This window comes from Dipodomys spectabilis, unplaced genomic scaffold (assembly GCF_019054845.1).
Source record: "Dipodomys spectabilis isolate Male_0828 unplaced genomic scaffold, ASM1905484v1 ptg000205l, whole genome shotgun sequence".
NCBI classification, from domain to species: Eukaryota; Metazoa; Chordata; class Mammalia; order Rodentia; family Heteromyidae; genus Dipodomys; species Dipodomys spectabilis.
The window spans coordinates 362427-387523 of NW_024870882.1; positions in this window are offsets into that span (position 1 = coordinate 362427).

Genomic DNA, 25097 nt, shown 5'->3' on the forward strand with positions numbered 1-25097 from the left:
TTAAATTAGTAGTGTATGAGTATACTATAAAATTATACACAATAATTATACTACTTTGAATAATTTTCAATTAATACTTTGATATATATTCAACCATGACACTTACAATTTGAAGGAATAATTTATTTGTCAATAATTACTAGTAATATATGTAATTTCATAATATACAGACAACTTTCTCTTGTTTTATACATATGTATACATATATATGTATATATATATATATATATATATATCAATCTGCATATTTATCTGTTTATACACTTGTCACTCCTGGGGCTCAGTTGTATAGTGATGGTTAGCACATACAAAGCCCTGGATTCGATTCCTCCCTACCACATGCACATAAAAATCCGGAAGTTGTGCTAAAAGCATAGGGACTGTGTCTAGACTCTTACTCAAGACCCAGGACTGGCACCAAAATAAGATTTAGTATTGTGACTGCAACTCTATAAGTATAGGACTTCAAATACCTCATCACAGACCAAGCCATGAATCTGGTGCTGACAGCTGCCATCTAACCTGACTTAGCCAGAGGTATGCCACTGCAACCTAGCCCCACAGAACCACATGCTGCTGGCTCGCTCACCCCTGTCATCCAAGATATTCGGGGTCTGAGATCTGACACTGATGGGTTTAAAACCCAGCCCTGGCAGGATGGCTGTGAAACTCTGTGCTGTGGCTCAAGCAAAAGTTCTTAGGACAGTACCCCCAACATTTTAGTGCAATCCCTATGGCTGACTCCCCCCCCCAAAAAAAAAACCCCCACCAATCTCAATCATTAGATGTGAACTTTGTGCAGTTTGTGATGTGTTTCTGAAAGAATGGTGATACTGATAAAAGCACCCTAATATTAATGACAGCTTGTGGGATATAGCTATTTGATGAGTCCTTCCTGAGGTGCTGGGTCCTTCGTTTGGTGCTGTGTGCTGAGTCCTGCTCAGGATGCTATGTGCTGAGTCCTTCACAGGGTGCATTGTTCTGAGTCCTGCATTGGGTACTGGGTGTTGTGTGCTGAATCCTGTAGCATGTAATGTGTTTTGTCCTTCAAAGGGTGCATTCTTTCATCTTGCCCTTGTAATAGCTCCACAACTTGGATGATTATGCAGACAAGAATACTGAGGCTCAGATATGTCCCTATGGCAGGGACAAAATTATGTATTACTGAAGACTAGTGAGTTGTCTACTGCAGACAATTGTTTCACTTTGTTTTTTTCTCATTCATGAACCTTGAACTCAGGGTCTAGGAGCTGATCCTTACCTCTTGGACTCATGGCCAGCACTCCACCATGTGGAGCCGAGGACCCCTTTGTGGCAGAGTGCCATAGCCTAGGGTTTTATAGCCAAGTTCTGTCATCCTGGCTTCTCAGGAAGCTGAGATCAGAGTATCTGGGTTCCAAATTATCCCAGACACAAAATGTCCCATGAGACTATTATCTCCAATTCATCACTAAGAAACATGAAGTGGAAGCTGGGTGCTTGTGGCTCATGCTGATCATCCTAACTACTCAGTAGGATGCGATCTGAGGATCATGGTTCAAAGCTAGCCTGGGCAGGAAAGTCCTTGAGACACTTACCTCTAATGAACCACCAGAAAACCGGTGGCTCAAGTGGTAGAGCAAAGATTAGAGCTGAATTGCTCAGGGATAGCACCCAGAACCAGACTTCTACTCATTCAACTGACAACAAAAAAAAAAAAGACTTAAGCAAACTAACAAACCTGAAGTAGAGGACTGGGAATGTGCCTTAGGGGTAGAGTGCTTTGCATACATGAAACTCTAGGCTTGATTACTCTGGACCACATCACTAGGAAAAAGCCTGAAGTGGCTCTGTGTTTCAAGTAGGAGAGGGCAATCCTTGAGAAACTAGTCCAAGAGAAACTAGATACAATGCTCATGTCCTGTGTTCAAGCTCCAGGACTAGAGTATGCACATACACACTCACACACACGCTTGCTCACTCACACACACACACACACACAGAATGAAGAAGTGAAGCTGTGACACAAAATGTGAAAGCAGTAGACTTCTGCTCTGAGATCATGGTCAGCACCCACGCCCTGTGTTTAACCCCAAAACTTAGCCTCTCAGGGCCCAACTAGGAGAGGTCAAAAGTTTCAAAACCTGATGAGCTTCACCAGCCCTATAGGACAGAAAACATTGTGATATCTGACATGTTCTTGGATTTCCCAAGCTTCGGGAAACCTAGGAGAGGCATCTTAGGCCCATCATCGCAGGTTATGAAACATTTAATTAGGTTCAGTGCCCTAGTTTTCTGCCAGAAGGACTCCTGAATTATATTGAGCCCTGTATCTGAACATCAGAATATAGTCTCACAAAGGCAGGATAAGTGCACAGAACTTGGCCTTCCACGGGAGGTGGCACAAATGAAGGCTTCCTGTCAAAATAGAGCACTGGGGAGAGAGATCGCTTGGCTTTCAGAGCCTGCCCACACTCCTCCTCACTAAGTAGCCCAGATGGAGTTGCTTGTTACACAGCTGTACAGGATTGAGGCCTTTTGTCTGCCTGTCCAGACAATGAGAGAAACTTCTTCCAGCAGGACGGGGGTGCAGAGCAACCTTCAGGCTATACTGGGAGCAGTGAGGGGAGCCCTGGAACATGCAATGTCATAAAAGCATTGTAGTTGTTATGAACTCATAGTATTGAATACAAATTTCCTAGCTTGGTGCCATTCATCATAGCTACTCTACTCTGGAGCTTCACCTGTAGGAATACATCCATACATAGACAAAGTCGTGGAGGAACAGGCACTTTTTGAGGGGGCAGTTCCTGGGGTTGAACTATGAGCCTGTGCGCTGTCCCTGAGTTCCTTTTACTCAAGGGTAGTGCATTAAGTTTGAGTCAAAGCCCACTTCTGGGTTTTTCTGTGATCTCTTAGAAATAACAGTGTCAAGGACTTTCTTACACTGGCTGGATTCAAATTCAAATTCTCTACATCTCAGCCTCCTGAGGATCTGGGATTACAGCCAGCAGCCACTGGCACCATCTTTCTTTTCTTAATTTTTTAACCTGGAAAATCTGACTTCTTAGCGGGTCATTCCAATGGTTTGAACTTATAAGAGACTACCCAATGTTCTTTATAGCTGCTTTCTCAGAGAAGGATTTTCTCTCCTCATCTTCCACTCTGGTCACAGGGTTGAAGCCAAAAGTGAGAAATGAGTGTCACAGGATTGAGGAGCAAATGTCCACAGGACATGCCAGTTCTGTCACTTAGCATTGAGCTGCAGTGAATTTACTGTCTCAGGATGAGTGGACCAAAAGCTGGAGCGATCTTCATACTGTCTGCATTGCTTCATTTGCCTATAAAATGAACTAATAATTATGAGTGTTGTGTGTCTCCAATCTTAACTATCTAGGACACACTAGTATCTGCACGTTACTATTTTTATCTAGTACCTCCTGAGATTTAGATTAAAGGTTTGTGTGGAGCGGCTCCTTTGCAAATCCCTGAGGAAAGCTGCTTGAAGCCTCTTCAGGAGATCGCCTTCCAAAGCCACCCCAAGCAGGAAGTCTGTGAGACTCTTATTACCAATAAACCACCAGAAAACCAGAAGTGGAGCAGTGGCCTAGAGGGTAGAGCTCCAGTTTTGGGAGAGAAATCCTAGCAAGAGATACAGGCCGGACCAGGCAGGAAAGTCTGGGAGTTGCTTATGTCCAATTAACGACCAGTTTGCTGGAAGTGGAGCTATAGCAGTAGTAGAAGCTCAGCCTTGAGCAAAACAGCTGAGGAACACATCGCACCCTGAGTTTAAGCCCTGAGATGTCCAAAAAATAAAATTCAAAAAGAGAAGGCCAAGGTTATGTATCAGTGCCCTACTTACTTACTTGTGTATGTTACTTCCTTGAGTGCAAATAGACTGTATGCAAAGCTTCTGCTTTCATATACTGATTTATTTTTCAGATATGCTTGTTACACATACTGCATCATTCTCTTTATTTCAGCCCATCGCTTTGCTCTTCCAGGGTTCCAGGCCTCTGTCCTTATACGATGCACATTGCAGCTCTCAGCAGCCTGTAGTTACATTTTATTATGAGGTCAATCCAGGAACAGTCACAAATAAGGCAGGGGAAGAGAAGATCAGGGTTTATAGAAATAACCGGTATTCAGAAAATTACACTTGGGGACACAAACTGTAGCATACTTATGTAAAATCTACCATTAATAAAAAAAAGATGAGGGGGCAGGGAATGTGGTTTAGTGAGAGAGTGCTTGCCTAGCATGCAAGAAGCCCTGGGTTCTATTCTTCAGTAGTATATACAGAGAAAAACCTGTGGTGCTGTGGCTCAAGTAGTAGAGTGTTAGAGACAGTGCCATGGCTTTGAGTTCAACCCAAGAAATGTCAAAGAGATATATAGGTAGGTAGGTAGGTAGGTAGGTAGGTAGATAGATAGATAGATAGATAGATAGATAGATAGATAGATAGACAGACAGACAGACAGACAGACAGACAGACAGACAGACAGACAGACAGATAGATAGATAGATAGACAGACAGACAGACAGACAGACAGACAGACAGACAGACAGACAGACAGACAGACAGACAGACAGACAGACAGACAGACAGACAGACAGATAGACAGATAGATAGATAGATAGATAGATAGATAGATAGATAGATAGATAGATAGATAGATAGATAGATAGATAGATAGATAGATAGAAAGATAGAAAGATAGAAAGATAGATAGAAAAATGATACATAAATCTGGTCTTGGATGTCAGGAGGAAAGAAGGGATCAATTCCCAGTCATGAGGCCTTCTGCAGTATGCCAGGACACCAGCATCGCCTTCACACAACCACAGAACAGGAAGACTGTCTCTTTTCCACTTCTCGGGCAGATGAAGGCCCCAGAGTCAAGAAGGCAAAGCCATGTTCTAACTCAGGTGCTTGGAAACAGAAGAGAAACTGCCCTGCCTGTCCTTGGACTGGGGATTTGCATTAATGATGTGGAGAATGAAGGAAGGAGAATGGACTGGCAGAGGTAGAAGAAGGGCCTTCAAATCTGACAGATGTAGAGTCAAAAATCCACTCCCTAAGAACAGAGAGCAGGGTTTTTCTACTCTGTTCCTGCCCTCTCTCTCACTAAACTGACTCTCGATTGCTAACCTAAAGATAATCTGAGGCTCCCTTCACCTAAAGGAGGAAGGTTATTCATTGTTTGAAGAGGCTGAGAAAGCCTGACCGTGGTATAACTAACAAATGTTTCAGGTTTCCCCTCATTGCTGGGTGTGCCTGGAATGAATGAATGAAGTGGTTTGCAGCTCACTTCCCTGTTGAGTGTATACCTTCTGCCTCCTAATCCTACTGTTTTCTGTCCTTCAAATACAGTGTTACACTGGAGTTCTTCCTGCTAACAGGGCCAGGGCTTGAATCGTGAGAACTTCATTTGAACCTTGGATGGGTCAATGATGTTTCTTTCCTTCTTCTATAGCACAAGAATTCTAATAATATTTAGAGTTCAAGTATCTTCTCATCACCAAAGGAAACACAAGAAGCTGTTGAACATCTCACCTTTCAGAAGTGGAAGTCAGAGTGTCATAGACTTTCCTGCCCTGGTTGGCTTCACCCTGTAATCTTGAGACCTCAGCCTCCTTAGCTAGGTTGATGGGTGTGAGCTACTGGTGTTCTGCTAGATTCAGGACTGTAATGACATTGACAATTCAAGTCAACTGCTTATCACAAAGGGCTTGGGGAGCATATTAAGCCTTTCAACATTGGACCATTCAGATCCCATTTGCACACAAGGTTATAATGCTAGAGTCTGAGAGGCTGGACAAGTGGATCTGCTACACTTCAAACTTAAGCTCTGACTCCAATTCTGGTTTACATCAGCGTTTATTTTCCAGGGAATGTTCTCCTATAAGCAGATAGGAAAAGTACTTTGATTAACCCTTACTTTTTTCCAGTTGTGTGTCTTGTATCAAGCCTGGGCCCTGTCCCTGGGCAATTCAGCTCAAGGCTAACACTCTACCACTTGAGCCACAGCGCCACTAGGGTTTTTTTTTTTTTTTTGATGGTACATTGGACATAAGAGTCTAACAGGCTTTCCTTGCCTAGGTTGTCTTTGAACTGTGGTCTTCAAATTTCAGCATCCTGAGAAGCTGGGGTTCCATGTGTGAGCCACCGACATCTGGCCAATTGTTTTTGACAGTCCTGGGGCTTATTTTTTTCAAGGCTAGCACTCTGCCATTTGAGCCACTCCACTTCTTCTGGCTTTTTCTGAGTACGTGGCACTAAATATTCAAACCCTGGTATTCATGCATGTTGAGCCAGCTCTTTACCACTAAGCCACATTTGTAGGCTTGCCCTTACAATCTTATCGCACAACTTGCCTGTCCTAAAAAAAAGGCTTCTGAGTATAAATCATTAAAGAAATTCCTATAGGAAGGTGTTCAAAGATAAATAAGACAAAGTTCATACTTGAGAGAGACTCTAAACATGTGAAAACTATTACAAATGCCTCCATTTAATTATGTATCATGTTTCAACACAAAAAGTTTTAATGAAAAATGAGTCAATGTCCTAAATTATTGTGTATAATTTTATAATAGATGTGCAAAATGTAATAAATATGTGTACGATAACACTAAATAAAATACACAATAAATGAATGAATCAAACAAAAAATAAAATAAATACTAAATCAATAATAAAAATCATAATATGTAATAAACATAATTATGTAAGTATATATTCAATATTACACATGTGTGGAAATATCTTTTCCATTGCAGGGCCTCCATTCAGGCCATAGGAACTCTAGCCTGAATTTAATTACGTCAAGGACAGTAAGCTTCGCCTCCACACATGGTACAAAAGAGTTACTTGGACAGTGAGATCAAATCCCACCAATGGTAAAAATATTGGCCCAGTTCCAAGATAGTGACTTAATTTTTTAATGAAAGCAGTTATGTTTATTCAGTTACATACTGAACATTAAAAAAAGCAGTGTAGAATTTTGTACAGCTATTCAGATGGTCTTCCCTTACTTCCAAAGTGCTTCTCTGAACACTACATTGTTTCTTTTTTTTGTATGATTTTTATTGTAAAAATGTTTTACGGAGGGGTCACAGTTACTTGAGCAAGGTCATGAGTATAGTTCCTATTGAGCATTGTTGCCTCCTCCTTTGTTTTCCCCCTACCATCCCTTCCCTCCCATCTCCAAAACTACTCCCCCTGCCAAACTGAGTGACTTATTTTTAGTTTTGGCTTGGCATGGGGTTTGAACACCAGTAGTGGCACATGTGCACTTTCCCTCACATTGCTACAGATTTACCAAGATCTTGAGGTCAAATCCCAGGCTAAGAAAGAAAACTGACAGAAATTCAAAATCAGGGAGCTTTATTTTTTTTAATTTGGTTAGTTAATTAATTAATTAATTTTTTTCTTTTCTTTTCTTTTTCTTTTTTTTTTTTTTTTGGCCAACCATGGGGCTTGAACTGAGGTCTTGGCAACTCTGCCTCAGCTTCGATCACCCTAGGCTAGGTCCTGCTCGGGACCCATACCCAATCCTGGAATCCTAGGCCCAGGGGGTCTTGCATGAGGAAAAAAAATGTGGGATAGAATGAAAAGTGGGGAGCTGCAGGGGCTGGGGATTTTATGTTTTTTCTTTGCACAGTGACCATCTTGAGTCTGAATCAGATGGCTGCAAAGTGGATCTGACCTGCCATATCTGAAGGCTGGCATACTATCAAGGAAACCATAAGCCAACCTGTCAACATAGGCCCTGGCTTCAAATCCCAGTCATGACACCTACCAATGTCAGGAGATCAAAAGAGTCTCATTCCTATGCATAGGAATACCGATTGAAAGAGAAGTTTGTGCATTGGTCAAGTCTAAAATTGGATGCAATAATTTTAGCACACTGATCGATCTCAATTAATAGTTTATTAATCATGAAAAGAATACTATTCCTTTAATTGTGGTATAATAAATACCTAAGAGTTGGTAGGAACGTAGTATATGTCATTCAATCATAGATAGGCCGCTATGGCTCTTTTTACCAATATATATTTATTTGTATACTACTGTCTGCTATCCATGCATAGCTGTTTTGTACAATTCTGGGGCAAGATCTCAGCTCCTGGGAACCACCTGACAGCTTCATTGGCTAGAGGCTGCCGTGTTCACACTCACCCATTCATGAATTTGGACTGCATGTCCCTGAGTTCAGATCCTAGCACTGCCAAAAATTTAATCTTGGATTAAGAAGCAGATCTGTTTTCCTTTTCCGGGAGAGTCCTGGGTGTCAGGCATGATTGAGAAGACATCTACAAATTTAGATGCTATGTGATAGGATGCAAACAATATAATAAATTGTTAGGTGTCATCACAGTCAATAAAATAAATGGTAAATAAATTAATAAAACAAAAAATTCAATGAATAACCACCTCAAACATTATATAGTCTGAATATCTGTATGGAAGGTCAATCCTATCTTTAAAATGTATATAAGGAGTATGCTTTCCAGGGATAGGCCTTGAATTCAGGCCTAGGGAACAGGCCTGACTTTCTGGTCTTCAAGCACGGTGAGCTTCCCCTTCCAGCACAGTGCAATAGAGTTACCCAGACCCCATGTTTAAATCCTAGGCCTTGCAGACAAAAAATGCCACACATTCCAAGCAAGGGAGCTTCATTAGCATTTTTAATATTTTTAAAGTTCACTTCACCTTTATTTGATACATTTTGATTTTATAACACTAGAGATTTTTAAAAAAGGGGTTTAAACTTTTACATTTCAGAATAGCACATTGGTGTTTCTATTTTGACCATCTTCCATGAAGAGTGTACCTGAAAATAAGGACACCATTTCTCCCTAGAAGGTTGGGAGAGTTGATTTTATTTATATTTAGAGTTATGTCTATCACTATAAACTCTCTACATTTGTTTCATGTTAGTTTTCCTCAGTGCCTACAACGAAATACACTAGGGGAGTCATAGCACAAAAAGTTGGGTTTCTGAATAAAAACTCACTTTTGTGAGGACAGCAGGTACTTGTAAGCATTTTGGAAATAAACTAGATTGTAAAATGAAAAACAAAAACATTGTGAGTTTGATGTAGTCAGTAGTGGATTATTTGCCTAAAGAGCATAAGACTCTGGCATAAATGTTTCCTGAAACTCAAAGTGTTAGAATTTTATGATTTGTATGAACAAACTTTTTTTTTTTTGGTCATGGGCCTGAAATCAGGGGTTATCCCTGCACTCTTCAGCTCAATATGAGCAATCTACTTCTTGAGTCACAATGCTACTTCCGGTTTTCTAGTGGTTTATTGGAATTAAGTGTCTCACGGACTTTCCTGTTCAGGCTGGGTTTGAACCGCCATCCTCAAATCTCAGCCTCCTGGTTAGCTAGGATTATAGGCATGAGCCACTGGTGCCAGGCACGTGAACAAACTTCTTAAAGATTGATTCTGAGAAAAGAAACCTGGAATATACTTTTAGTATAAATAATTTATAATTCTATGTTTAAGGCACTAATTCAGAAGTATTTATTCATTGGCTGGCTTCTTAGTTTATTTAAAGATATATCATATATATGCATTATTAATATATATAAATACATATATTATTAAAAACGTAGCTTTGAAGTGTACCTAAGAGCATATGTGCTCATGTAAAGTTATACAACTGCACAATCTTCATTATTTTTTTTTCGGTTTGGTTGGTACCATAAATTATGTGGGATTTTTCTACTGTTGTTTTGTTCTCTGTTTTTGGAGGATTTCTCTCCCTTTTATCCCCCTCTCCCCCTCCATGAATTGAACTCAGCTTGCTCTTCCTTGGCTTGGTTGTTCATAGCTGATTTTCTACCACTTCAGCCATACCTGTAGCTGGGCTTTTTGCCAGTTAATTGGAGATGATTTTTCTCAGGCTTTTCTGCCTTCATTGGCTTTGAAATTTCATCGTCCAGTTCTCAGCCTCCTGAGTAGCTAGGATTACAGATGTGAACCACCGGGGTGCCTAGGGATAAATTAGACTTTGGTTGGTGTATTCTTTCTGTTTTTCTATGCAAGGGATCATCTAATATAGAATTTCGGTGAATGTCCTGGGTCTGAATTAAGATATATAATACATATGCAAATCTGTATAGTTCTCATAATATGTAATAATTTTAATAAATAAGTCTAGTAATAGTCAATAAATATAATGAATGAATAATACAAAAAATAAATACCCTCAAAGCAATATGCAGTAAACATAAGTATGTAGATATTAATCATTTTTTTCAAATGTGGATGGATATTACTTAACAGGGCTGGGGATCTAATTTAGGCCTAGGGAACAAGACTAAATTGCTTGTATTCAAACAGGTTGAGTTTCCCCATTCTCCACAGTGCATTAGAGATTCCCAGACTCTGAGTTCAAATACCATGCCTGGCAGAAAAAAAACGGACATGAATTCCAAGCCAGGGAGCTCCATTAAAATTTTAATTTATTTTATTTTATTTTTACATACTTTATTAAAAAATTATTTTATTTTATTAATTTATTCATTTATTTTGCCAGGCACGGGGCTTGAACTTAGGTCGTAGCACCTCTGCCTCAGCCTCCATTAACCTAAGCTGGGATGGTGCAGCTTCTGGGCCAGCAGCCCATCCTGGGATCTGAGGCTTTAGGGGCTGACAGGGAAACAAATTGAAAACAGCACTGAAAAATAGCTGCGAATTGCAGACAGTCGGCGGTTTCTCAGTTTTCCTTCCTTGCATGGTGACCATCCAGGGTCCAAATGACACAGCTACAACCTGTAGGTCACCTGGCATTGCTGAAGGCTGGCAGGCTGGCAGCGAAACCATAGGCCAATCTGGACACCTAGGCATTTGAATCCCGTTCATGGCACTTAGAAAGGGCTGGAGGGCCTAATAAACTATTGCCTGTTCATAGAAACTCCAGAGGAATGTGATCAATGTCATGGTTGAATGAGTAGTTTGTCAATCAGTCTAACATAAAATTAAACCCAGTATTCACAAGATGTGGATTGATTTTAATTCATAGTTTATTATGCATTAAAAGAATACGTGTGTGTGTGTGTGTGTGTGTGTGTGTGTGTTTTGTCGGTAGTGGGGCCTGAACTCTGGTCCTGGGAACTCTCCCTCACCTTTTCAGCTCAGGGCTAGTGCTGTACCGTTTGAGACACAGCACCATTCCCGGCTTTTTCTGATCATGTTGTGCTTGGGAATCGAACCCAGAGTTCATGCATGCAAGACAAGTACTCTCCCACTGAGCCACTTTTCCAGTCCCTAAAAGAATACTATTGATTAAATAGAATTCTCACTACATACCTGTGAATCACTAGGAAGGTAGTATATGTCATTGAATACTACTAGATAGACATCACTGGAAGTATCTTAATTTCTAAATATATATTTATTTTTAAACCACTGTCTGCATAGAAAAGTATTGCTATTTTGGCCAAACCTGAGTCTCGATCCCAGGTCCTGGGATCCACCTGGCATCTGAATGTGCTAGAGGCTGCCATGCTGACACTCACCCATTCATGAATTGGGCCTCCTAGGGCCTCAGTTCAGGCCCCAGCATTGCTAAAAATGTCTTCCTGGAGAAAGATTCCAAGTGTGATACCTGTTTTCCTTTTCTGTGCAAGTGCTGGGTGTCAGGTATGATGTAAAAATATGTCTGCAAAGCTCCATGCTATGGAATAGATTTGAATGAATGTAATAAATGTTATAGGTGCACTCACAGTCAGTCCATAAATAAATGGAAAGTAAATAAATACATAATAAAATATAACGAATGATTCCAACAAACACGATATAAACTGAATATATGGATGTAAGTATAAATCATATAAAAAACATGTCTATAAATGTTATGTTCTCCAGGGCTGGGGCTTGAATTCAGTCCTAGGGAACAGGCCTGAATTGCTTGTCTTCAAGGGAGGAGAGCTTTCTTTTCCTCCACCCCCCTCAGTGCATCAGAGTTACGCAGATCCCAAGATGCATCCCTGCCTGGCAAACAACAAAATGGCACAAAATCCAAGACAGGGAGCTTCAGTAATATTATTATTTAATTTATTTATTTTTTGCCATGCACGGGGCTTTAACTCAGGTCGTGGCAATTCTGCCTCAGTTTCCATCACCCTAGGCTGGGATGGTGCAGGCTCTGGACCCACAGCCCATCCTGGGTCCTAGGCCTCGGGGACTAATAGGAAAACAAAATGATAACACCACCAAAAAAAAAAAGCCATAAACCGCAGAAGGTCAGCAGTTTCTATTTTTCTTCCTTGCACGGTGACCATCCTGGGTCTGAAGGACATGGCTGCAACCTGTAGTTCACCTGGCATTTCTGAAGGCTGGCGGGCTGTCAGTGAAGCCATAGGCCAACCTGGACGCTAGGCCCTGAGTTCGAATCCTGATCAGGCCACTCAAAAGGGGCTGGAGAGTCTAGAAACTATTGCCTGTCTATAGGAATACCAGAGAAATGTGATCAATGTCATGGTTGGATGAGTAGTCCCTCAAAATTAGTCTAGCATAAAATTAGAACCAATAATCACAGGACACAGATTGATTTTAATTCATAGTTTATTATACATTAAAAGAATATTATTGATTAAACGGAATCCTCACTAAATACATAAGAATCGGTAGGAACGTAGTATATGTCGTTGAATACTAGATAGACACCTCTGGCAGTACCTAAATATCTAAATTTCTATATATTTATGTGTCACGACCACCTCGACCAGCAAGGAAGACGCGACCCGGGATTCTTCTCAATGCGGTTTATTCAGGAACCTTATCTACAAGCTTCTCTCCCACTGGCTTCTTCCCGCTTCTCCTTCCCCCCTCCCCCCCCCCCCCGCCCCCGCACTCCGGTTATAAGCCTCCTGGATGGCCAATCCCGAAGCGCCACGTGGCATATACCAATAGGGCTGCAAACACGGAAGCAAACTAGGAGCCAAGTCATAGCCATATAAGGAGCTGTTTTTCTTACAGAGAGCACTCGTCACTGGGAAGACAGAAGGCGGGAGCCAACGCCATCTTTGGTCGCAGCCGCGCCATGAACCAAGGAGCTACAATGTTGCTTTTTCGGCCGCGCCTTACGGCCACGCCGTCTTTGGGCATGGCTCCCGCAGCTCTCCACAGCTCCCCCTTTTTTGTTTTATTAAGCAACAGGTAAGAGTAGAGGTTGGGCCTCTGTCTAAAACATTAATGAGAGGACTTTGCACTGGTCTTCACCTGAGGGGCGCCTTCCCCAGTGATGACCAGGCCCGTCCAATGCCTTTTTTGCAGAGGTGGGATCATGGGCATCAACCCACTTGCAACCCAACATGCTCTTCTTGGGCTCCCACCAGGGAGTGATTCCCAAGTGCAGTGCGTTTGCCTCGCACCCTGAGCTATTCCTTTAACGTGGCAAGCCACTCGTAGGGGGACTGTCCGGCCTCAATGGCAGTGAAGGCCTGGACCACCGTAGCCATACTCCTGCGCTGCAAGCTCCTAATCTGGCATATGCACCACAGGCACAGCAAGATCACCAATGCCAGGATACAGATAAGGGAGCCTATTCCTGCCCACTCCTTCAAATGATTCACAGCTGTCAAAATCCAGGAGGAAACATCTTGTAACAGGACATCATCCATCTGGGTAGAGTTTATCGCAACAATGGCTGATTGTAGCTGCAACATCAATTGGTCTAACTCCGCTGTCGCGACCACCTCGCGACCTGGGATTCTTCTCAATGCGGTTTATTAAGGAACCTTGTCTACAAGCTTCTTTCCCGCTGGCTTCTTCCCGCTTCTCCTTTTTCCCCGCCCCTGCGCTCTGGTTATAAGCCTCCTGGATGGCCAATCCCGAAGCACCACGTGGCATATACCAATAGGGCTGCAAACACGGAAGCAAACTAGGAGCCAAGTCATAGCCATATAAGGAGTTGTTTTTCTTACAGAGAGCACTCGTCACCGGGAAGACGGAAGGCGGGAGCCAGCGCCATCTTTGGTCGCAGCCGCACCATGAAACAAGGAGCTACAATGTTGCTTTTTCGGCCGCGCATTACTGCCACGCCGTCTTTGGGCGCAGCTCCCGCAGCTCTCCACATTTATGTACTACCAACGTCATAGAAAGTTACTGTGATTTTGGCCAAATTTAGATATTTATATTTACTTATGTACCACCATCGTCATAGAAAGTTACTGCGATTTTGGCCAAACAGGGGCTTGATCCCAGGTCTTGGGATCGACTTGGCAGCTGAATGGGCTAGAGGCTGTGGTGTTGACACTCACCCATTCAAGAATTGGGCCTCTCAAGCTTTCAGATCAGGTCCTATCATTGCCAAAAATTTCTTCCTGGTGTAAGATTTTAAGTGTGACACCTGTTTTCCTTTTCTGTGCAAGTTCATAATATTTCTGCAAAGTTACATGCTATGGAATAGATTGGAATAAATGTAATAAATGTTATGGGTGCACTCACAGTTTGTAAAATAAATGCTAAATCAATAATAAAACATAATGAATCACTCTAACAAACACAATATAGATTTAATATACAGATGTAAGTATAAATCGTATATTTAACTTGTCTATAATGTTATGAGGTGCTTGAATTCAGGCCTAGGGAAGAGTTTAGTTCATGCATGATTCTCATAGGAAATGATAGGCAAGACGTATGGCACAACAATAATTTTTAATTAAGAGTTCATGAAGTGTGACAATAAGAATCACATTGAGGAATTGGAGGAAATGGGAAAGACCCAAGGATCAGTACTCACATGGTGTAGAGCATATGGGCAGCAAAGATGGCGCTGATAAGGAGTTGAGTGGGCAGAGCCAGATTTTCTTTATGTTCAGTGTGTAACCAGACCGTGGAAGCTTAGGTACATGATAGGGTGTGACTTTGAAAGTGATTGGTTCCTCTTCCTCCCCTCCCATGCCACCCGCACATTTTTGCTTTAAAAATGGCTTGCTCTATGTTAATAAATGAGTTTTCCTGCTTGAGTTGACTCCCCGCTGCATCTGATTGTCTCCCGGGCTGAGGGAGGCTGGGGAATGGGGCAAGCTGCCGCACTTACCTTTCCTTGGACCCTGTCCGTCTTTCATGGGATTGACAAAGACACAACATCAGGCTCCCAACATGGGGCACAAAAGGAAAAAATACCAGCAGAGGCTAAGCAGTCTGTCAGGGTAAGTGAAACCCTTAGTATGGGTAATGCTATCTCACAGAAGAAGGAGGAAGAGGCAACATTAGGCCTAGAATGGAGTAAAGGAGGATTTGGGAAGTGAGAAGGGAAAGGAATGGGTCAAATTTGACCTAGAACACACTGAAATATGCATCATGGAAGTCAAAACGAGGGTGAAAGTTAGTCCCTCTGATTCAGATGCCCCTGATGGTCATAGGCCCCCTCCTTATTCCCCCAATTGGAGGGGAGGTACGGAACCCTACGCGATCTGTGAGAGATACCTGCAAGACTCAGACCCCTATGAACCATCCATGGAGGGGAGGAGGGCTGGGGAAGTAACCTACTAGGAGGCCTACCCTGGAAGGGAAAGGCCACCTGAGAGCATGGACCCTAGGCCACAGGATTTGCTTCCCCAAGTGTATCCGGTTAATCTGGCAGCAGGAGCAAACAGGCCCTTGGAATGGTATCCATGGGAAGCGAAGGATCTTAAAGAGCTCTGCAACGTGGTGGCAGAGGATGACCCAAACTCTCCTTGGGCCTAGAGCTTATTACAGGACATTGCTTATCACCCAGGTGTCCCTAAAGCCTGGCTGGATATGGCTAAAGCCGTCCTCACCAGTTCTCAGTTTATTAAATGTGTGCTTTCTTTAAGGAGGAATGCAGAGGGCGAGCAGAAAATAATTGGCAGGCTCAACCCACGATACCTGGTGTCCAACAGGCGGCAATACCTGGCCCGTACAATGACAAGGTGAGGCAAGCAGGACTTGCCGCGTGGTACAAACTGGATGATGGGCCTACTGAGTCCCACATAGCAGGAGTGAGGCAAAAACCTGGTGGGCCTCTAGCTGAGTTTGTAGACTGAGTCCAACAGAGCATTCACCACAAGCTGCCAGCAGGGAGCCTCCGAGATCAGTTTGTAAAGCTACTGGTCTGGGATGGGATGAATTCAGACCACTGCATGGCCTGTGGGGGATTGAGAGAGCGTTCACTGAGCAGATGGGTGGTGGCCTTGCAGGATGTGGGAATGCAACAGCACCAGTCCCAATTAATAGCTTTAGTTTTACACGCTCAGACATCTGCAATGACTGAGGCTATTACCCAGGCGCTGGCAGCCCAGGGCCGAAGAACCCCAGGATCATCGGGGAGAGGGACTTGCAGGATGTAGGGGGCAATTCCCCCCCCCACCAGCCGTTTGGCAGGGGGATTGTTGTAAGCAGTCCTTCTTAAAGTGTCTCTCTTGCAAGTCCCTCTCTCCGATGATCAACCACCACAGGTGATCTGGACAGTGATCAGCGCTGACAATGCAGAAATCATTAAGGTTTCTCTCTCAAAGCTGGACCTCTACCCTCTGGACCACTGCTCCACTTCTGGTTTTCTGTTGGTTTTTGGAGATAAGAGTCTCAAAGACTTTCCTGCTTGGGCTGGCTTTGAACGGCAATCTCCTGAGGAGGCTTCAAGCAGCATTCCTCAAGGATTCACCAAGGACCTGCTCCACACAAACCCTTGGTCTAAATCTCGAGAGGTACTGGAGAAAAACAGAAACATGAAGATTCTTCTAGTATGTTCTAGATACTTAAGGTTGGAGACACAAAACACTCATAATTATTAGGTCATTTTATAGACAAAAGTAGCAATGCAGAGAGTATGAGGATCGCTCCAGCTTTCGGTCCTCTCATCCTGAAACAGTAAATTCACTGCAGCTCAGTGCTAAGTGACAGAACTGGCATGTCCTGTGGACATTTGCTCCCAAATCCTGGGACACTCATTTCTCACTTTTGGTTTCAAACCTGTGACCAGAGGAGAAGATGAGGAGAGAAAATCCTTTTTAGAAAAAGCAGCTATAAAGAACATTGGGGTAATTTACTTATAATTCAAACCATTGGAATGACCCTGTTAAGAAGTTGCATTGTCCAGATTAAAAAATGAAGAAGAAAATAAAGGCAGGTGCCAGTGGTTGCTGACTGTAATCCCAGCTCCTGAGGAGCCTGAGTTGTAGAGAATCTTAGTTTGAATCCAGCCAGCATAGGAAAGTCCATGACATTGTTATTTCTAATAGATCACAGAAAAACCCAGAAGTGAGGCTGTAACTCAAGGTGAAAACACTACCTTGAGAAAAAGGAGCTCAGGGAGTACATAGGCTCACAGTTCAACCCCAGGACATGCCCCCCCACCCTGCAAAAGAGCCTGTACCTGCATGTCTTTGTGTATGTATGGATGTATTCCTATAGGCAAAGCTCCAGAGTAGCTATGATGAGTGGCGTCAAGCTAGGAAATTTGTTTTCCATACAATGATTTCATAACAGAGAGAGTGCTTTCAAGACAGTACATGTTCTGGGGCTCCCCTTACTGTTCCCAGTGTAACCTGAGGGTTTCTCTGCATCCCAGGCCTGCTGGAAGAACCCTTTCTCATTGTATGAACAGGCAGACAAAAGGCCTCCCTCCTGTACAACTTTGTAACAAACAAGTCCATCTGGGCCAATTAGTGTAGGCGGGCACTGAAGGCTAAGAGAAAAATGCCTCTTTGTACCCCAAGTGATCTCTCTCCCCAGTGTCTGTTTTTACATTAAGCCTTCACTTGTGCCACTTCCTGTGTCAGGCCAAGTTCCCTTAACTTATCCTGCCTTTGCGAGACTATATTCCAGTGTTCAGATACAGTGCTCAATATAATTCAGAAGTCCTGGCAGACAACTAGGGCACTGATTCCAATGAAATATTTCATTGTGGGCAATGATGGGCCTATGATACCTCTCCCAGGTTTCTGGAAGCTTGGTAAATCCAAGCACATGACTGATATCACAATGCTTCCTGTCATATGGGTCTGGTGAATCAGATTTTGAAATGTTTCACTTGTCCTAGTTGGGCCCTGGGTGGCTAGGTTTTGGGGTTGAACACAGGGCCTGGGTGCTGAACATGAGCTCAGAGCAGAAGCCCGGAGCTTTACCATTTTGTGCCAAAGCTTCACTTCTGGTCTGTGTGTGTGTGTGCACGAGTGTGTACACATCCACGCACGTGCACATGTGTGCATACACCAGTCCTGGAGTTTGAACTCAGGACCTGAGCACTGTACCTAGTTTCTCTTATACAAGGATATCCCTCTCCCACTTGATCCACAGAGCCACTTCAGGCTTTTTTCCAGTGATGTGGTCCTGAGAAATCAAGCCCAGGGTTTCATATATGTAAAACATTCTACCTCTAAGGCACATTCCCAGCCCACTACTGCAGGTTTGTTAGTTTGTTTCTGTCTTTCTTTATTGTTGTTGTTGTCCTGGTGCTGTCCCTGAGCTCTTCAGCTCAAGTTTTGTGCTCTACCACTTGAGCCACAAAGCTACTTCAGGTTTTCTGGTGGTTCATTGGAGCTATGTGTCTTAAGGACTTTCCTGCCCAGGTTAGCATTGAACCATGATCCTCAGATCTCATCCTCCTGAGTAGCTAGGATGACAGGCATGAGTCACAAGCATCCAGCTTCCACTTCAGATGTCTTAGTGGTGAATTGGCAATAATACTCTCATGGAACCTTTTGTGTCTGGGAGAGTTGGGAACACATCCTCAGATCTCAGCTTCCTATAAGGCAGGGTGACAGACTTCAGCTATCGAATCCTAGCCCGTGGCACTCTGCTGCAAGGGGGTCCATGGCTCCACGTGGTGGAGTGTTCGTCATGAGCCCAAGAGGTAAGGTTCAACGCCTAGGCCCCGAGTTCAAGGTTCATGACTGAGAAAAATAAAACAAAACAATTGTCCGCAAGAGACAACTCACTAACCTTCAGTAATACATAATTTTGTTTTTGCCATGAGGACATATTTGAGCCTGAATATTCTTATCTGCATAATCATCCGAGTTGTGGAGCTCTTCAAGGACGAGATGAAAGAATGCACCTTATGAAGGACACAGCACATGTTACTCTTTGCACGACTCAGCTGAGAGCACCCAATGAAGGACTCAGCACATAACTCTATTCCATAAACTGTCATTAGGATTAGGGTGCTTTCATCAGTATCACCATTCTTTGGGAATATTTCACAAACCAAACAAGTTCACATCTAATTGTTTAATGGGATGTTTTGTTTTTTTGGGGGGGATTACCCAGGGTGCTTGAACTCAAAGCATGGGGATACTTTTCTAATAACATTTGCTCAAGGCTAAAGCTGTACCACTTTGAGCCACATTTTAACGTGTCTTGCAGACTTCCTGCTAGGACTGGGTTTTAAAGCCCCCAAGCAGCCAGGATGACAGGGGTAAGCCAGCAGCGTCTGGTTCCTTGCAGCTGGGTTGCAGCGGTTAACATCTGGCTAAGTCAGGTTAGGTGGCAACTGTCAGCACCAGACTCCTAGATTGCTCTGTGATGAGGTATTTGAAGTCCTGTCCTTCTATAGTTGCAGTTAGAACATCCTGCCTTTTTGTGCCAGCAGTCCTATGGCTTGAGTAAGTGCTTTGACACTGTCCTAAGCATTTGTGCTCAAGGCTGGCACTCAATTGATTGAAAGACAGCAGAACTTCCAGGTTTTCTGTGTATGTGGCACTTACTAGGAGAGAACACAACCACCAAGCCCCAGGAGTGAACGAGATCTAAATAGATAGAGATTGCTGTATATAAGTATTATATACACAAAAAGAGAGATGTCTGTATATTATTAAATTATAGATAATGTTACTAAAAATTATTAGATATTAAATTATGACTCCATTTAATGATGTGTCCCAGTGGAACCATTACTAAAGCATTAATTAGTAATTACTCAATATCTTCTTATTATTTATCATATACATATATACATACATATAATTACATATTTTAAAGAATGAGACAGATGTCTATATATAATTAAATTATGTATGTATCACGTGTTATTACCAATTATGTATTTAATTATGTCTCCGTGCAATTTTTATTCTGTTAATGCTTAATAAAATATTAAATTTAATGCAGTCCTATAATTACTATTTCTTATTTTATCTTAGAATGATTCACCACTAATTCAATTTGTTTATTGTTTACTGTAGTGACGATTCTTGCACCTATGACATTTATTACATTTATGAAATCCTATTACATAGCATATAGATTTGCATACGAATTATACATCCTACCTAACACCGAGCACTTTCAAAGAAAAGGAAAACATGTGTCATGCTCGGCTTCTCACTCCACGATTACATTTTAGGCAATGCTGGGATCTAAACTCAGGGCCTAGAAGGCTCAATTCATGAATGAGTGACTGACAGCACAGCAGCCTCTAGCCAATTCATCTGCCAGGCAGTTCCGAGGCCCTGAAATCAAGCCCCATATGTTGACTCCATATTACGTTTAGTGTATTCATTTTGTTTTTTGTATTATTCATTTATTTACTATTTATTTTATTGACTGTTATTATACATGGAATATTTATTACATTTATTACATATGGTATAGATTTGCCTGTGTATGAAACTTCACATCTGACACTGAGGCCTTTCACAGAAAAGGAAAACATGTATCACCATGGGCTTCTTAATCCACGATTCAATTTTTGTGAGTGCTAGCAAGGCCCAATACATGAATGGGTGAGTGTCAGCCCACCAGCCTAGAGCATATGGAGCTGGCAAGCAGTTCCTAGCACCTGCGATCAAGCCTCAGGTATTGACAGAATAAGAACAGATTGGAATGCAGTTGGTAGTACACAAATAAATATAGATCTTTATAGTGCCAGAGATGTTTACACATTATTCAGTCATATATGCTACATTCCTACAAATTCTTGGATATTTTTTATGACTCCATGTAATTAATATTATTGTTTTCATCCTTAATTAATTATTAATTAAATCAACCACTGTCCTGAAATTATTGTGTCCATGTAATTAATTATATTCTTTTAATGTTTCAAAAAATATTCATTAAAACCCTTCGGCATACTAAAATCACTCTAATTTTATAGTAGTATCATTCAGGAAGAACTAATTCAATCTTGACATTCAAAACCTGTCAGTATTCCTATGAAAAAGAACGAGACTCTTAGAATGTCTTGCCATTGGTAAGGGTCAGAAACAGGCTTCGAACTCAGAGCCTATGTTTTCGTGTTGACTTATGGCTTCCCTGGGAGCCCACCAGCTTTCAGGAATGCCACGTTAAGAACATTTTTTCAGCTGTCATTCTGATCCAGGATGGTCACCTTGCAAAGAAAACAAATGTAAAATAGGCAGCCATCTGCAAGTAGAAGGGTTTTATTCTGTGTTGATTTATTCACTTTTTTCCTGTCAGCTTTTGGGGCCTAGGAACCCAGGTTTAGCTGTGCATCCAGTGGCTGCACCCCAGGCTAGAGAGATCGAAGCTGAGGCAGAGTTGCCATGACCTGAGTTCAAGCCCTGTGACAAAATAAAAATATATACATACATACATGCATACATGCATACATACATACATTCATACATAAGTACATATGCACATTACAAATATTTTAAAAAGTATGAGGCTCCTTGGCTTGGAATTTATGCCATTTTTTTCTGGCAGGCCTGGGATTTGAACTCAGGATCTGGGTAAATCTGCAACACTGTGGGGGAAGGGGAAGCTCACTGTGCTGGAAGACAAGAAAGTCAGGCCTGTTCCCAGAGCCTGAATTCAACCCTAGCACTCGAAAAAATAATATTTGCATACATTTTAAATACATGATTTATATTTACTTACAAATGTTTATTGCATATTGCAGTTAGTGTAGTTAATCATTTTATTTATTTATTTATTATGTATTTTAGTGACTATGATTACACATATAATATTTTTTACATCCTATCACATAGGAAATAGATTTGCATATGTATTGTATGTCAAACTTGGGACCCAGGACTTTAACCAGTAAGAAAAACATGTGGGACAATTGGCTTTTTCCACCAGGATTAAGTTTTTGGCAATTCTGTGATTTGAACTCAGGGCCCTAAAGGCCCACTTCATGAATGGGTCAATGTTAGTACAACAGTTTGATGGAAGTAAAGTTGTCGGGCAAATTTGAGGGCCTGAGTTCACATCCTAGGACTGGCCGATATATAAAAAGATAGATGTGTAGACTGAAGTGTGTGTGTATTTACATATGTATATGCGTCTATAAATAAATGTATACAAGAGACAGACATTTATGTAGATTCTAGTGTATAACTCCATATAAAGAGTGATGTCTATATTGTATTTATATATATATATATATATATATATATATATTCTATTACTACCAATTATTTGGTGTAAAATTATGCCTCCATTAATTAATCACGTTTTAAGACTTAATAAAGTATTAATTAAATTAATCAATGATCTATATTTATTGTGTACAATGTTATACTACAATGACTAGCTAATTAGTGATTCAATTAGTACATGTCAAACATTCTATTAGTGTTCCTATAGATGGGAACGAGTTTCCTAGGATCTTCAGCCATGTGTAGGTGGCAGTCCCAGGATGGAACTAAGGGCCTCTGTGCCTGGATTGGGCTCAGGCTTTATTGACAGCCCCTCAGCCTTCAGCTATGCAAAGTCACATACAATTTTCAAGCTTAGTCACTGAGACCCAGGATGGTCACAGTGCAAAGGAAACAAAGGTATAACTGTTGTGTAAAACTTCCTAGTTTATTCATCCTCCATTTTTGTTGGTTTTAAGTTTTTTGGCAGTGATGGGAGTTGAACTCGGGTCCTGGAATCCCTGGATCATCTGTTGGTGTAAAAGCTGCACCTCAGCCTAGGGTAATCAAGGCTGAGGAAGTGTTAGAACAACCTGATTTCAAGACCCAGGCCTGCCCCCCCACAAAGTGTTAAGGCATTGGCTTGGAATTTGGAACATTTTATCTGCCGTACCTGGGATTTGAACTCAGGGGCTGGGTAACTCTCTTGTGATCTGGGTGACATAGGAGCTCACCCGTTTGAAGAAAAGAAATTCAGGAACTTTTCCCAGGGCGTGAATTCCAGGCCCAGGACTGGCAAAAATAATATTTGTATACATTTATAAGGTATATCATATATGTATGTATTCACATAGATATTACATATTGTATCTAGGACACAAGATTTTCACAAAAAGATGTCTGTCAAATCTAGTTGATATATGCAACTGTTTAGATCTGCGGTTTCTCTGTTGAGTTATTGCCGAGTTGAACTATCTGGTGGGGAGAGTGGTGTGTTAAAATCCACAACAATTAATGTCTTTGGATCAATGTGGTATTTGAGGGAAAGTAGTGTTTCTTGGATAAATTTCGGTGCTCCATTCTTTGGTGAATAGATATTTAGAATTGTAATATCCTCCTGAAGGAGAAATCCCTTAATTAGTATGTGGCGACCTTCTTTATCTCTTCTCAAAAATTTTAATTTGAAGTCAATTTTATCTGATATTAGGATTGCAACTCACGCCTGTTTATGGGGGCCGTTTGCTTGGTAGATTTTGCTCCAGCCTTTAACATTGAAAATGTGTTTGTTTTTACGGGCAAGATGTGACTCCTGAAGGCAGCATGTAGAAGGTTCTTGTTTTTCAATCCAACAAGACAGACTATGTCGCTTATTTGGAGACTTAAGTCCGTTAATGTTGATAGATAGGACTGAGAGGTATTTGGAAGTTCCTGCCAAGTAATCTACCTTCTTGGGGGCTGCGAAGACTGGGTTCTTCCTATGGTTCTTGGATTCTCAGTTTGGTTGCAGTTTCTTGGCCTTTATTGTGGTCTTGTTGGTTTTCTATGTGTAGGACATCTTTAAGAATCTTTTGTAGGGCTGGTTTGGTGGAGATATATTGTTTCAATTTTTTTTGTATGGAAGGTTTTTATTTGGCCTTCGGTTGTGAAGGAGAGTTTAGCTGGGTACAGTATTCTTGGTTGATAGTTGTTTGATTTTAGGGAGAGATTAGAAGGAAAATCAAATGTTCATGCTTTTCAACAAAAATGAGCACACAAATTACCAGCTACTCTGGGACACAGCAAAGAAAGTACTCAGAGGCAAGTTTATAGCTCTGAGCTCCTACATCAACAAATTGGAGAGATCTGAAACCAACAATTTAATGACACATGTAAACCTCCTTGAAAAAGAGCAGCAAGATAAACACCAATCCAGTAGATGGAAAGAAATAATTAAAATTAAATCAGAATTAAATTAATTAACATCTGAAACAAAGAGTTGGTTCTTGGAAAAAAATAACAAAATTGACAGACCCTTAGCCAATCTTATCAGAAAAAGAAGAGAACACACACAAATAAATAAACTCAGAGATGAGAATGGAAACATCACCAAGGAAACAACCAAGATTCAGAACATTTTAAGAGAATACTCCTCAAAACTTTATGCTGATAAGTTTGAGAACTTGACAGAAATGGACCTTTTCCTAGCAAATATTGACATGCGAAACTAAACCAAGATGAGTTAAACCATCTTAACAGGCCCATATCATGCATTGAAATAGAAACAGCAATAAGAGACGTCCCAGCTAAGAAAAGCCCAGGACAAGTTGGTTTTACAGCAGAATTCTACAAGCCCTTCAAATCAGGCCTCACACCAATTCTCCTCCAACTCTTCAATGAAATTGAAAGAGAAAGTTCACTAAAGAGCACATTCTATGAATCCATCATAACCCTCTTCCCAAAACCAGGCAGGGACTCATCAAAGAAAGAGAACTATAGACCCATTTCTTTGATGAACATTGATGCAAAACTTCTCAACAAAATTTTGGCCAATCGACTTCAACAATCCATCCAAAAAATAATACACCACGATCAAACAGGATTCATTTCAGGGATGCAAAGCTGGTTCAATATATGCAAATCAATTAGTATTATTCATCACATCAACAGGAGCAAGGATAAGAACCACATGGTTATCTCAATAGATGTAGGAAAAGCATGCGACAAGATCCAACACCCCTTTATGATGAAGGTTTTGGAAAAATTAGGAATCCATGGAACATTCCTCAATACAATAAAGGCTGTATATGACAAACCTACAGC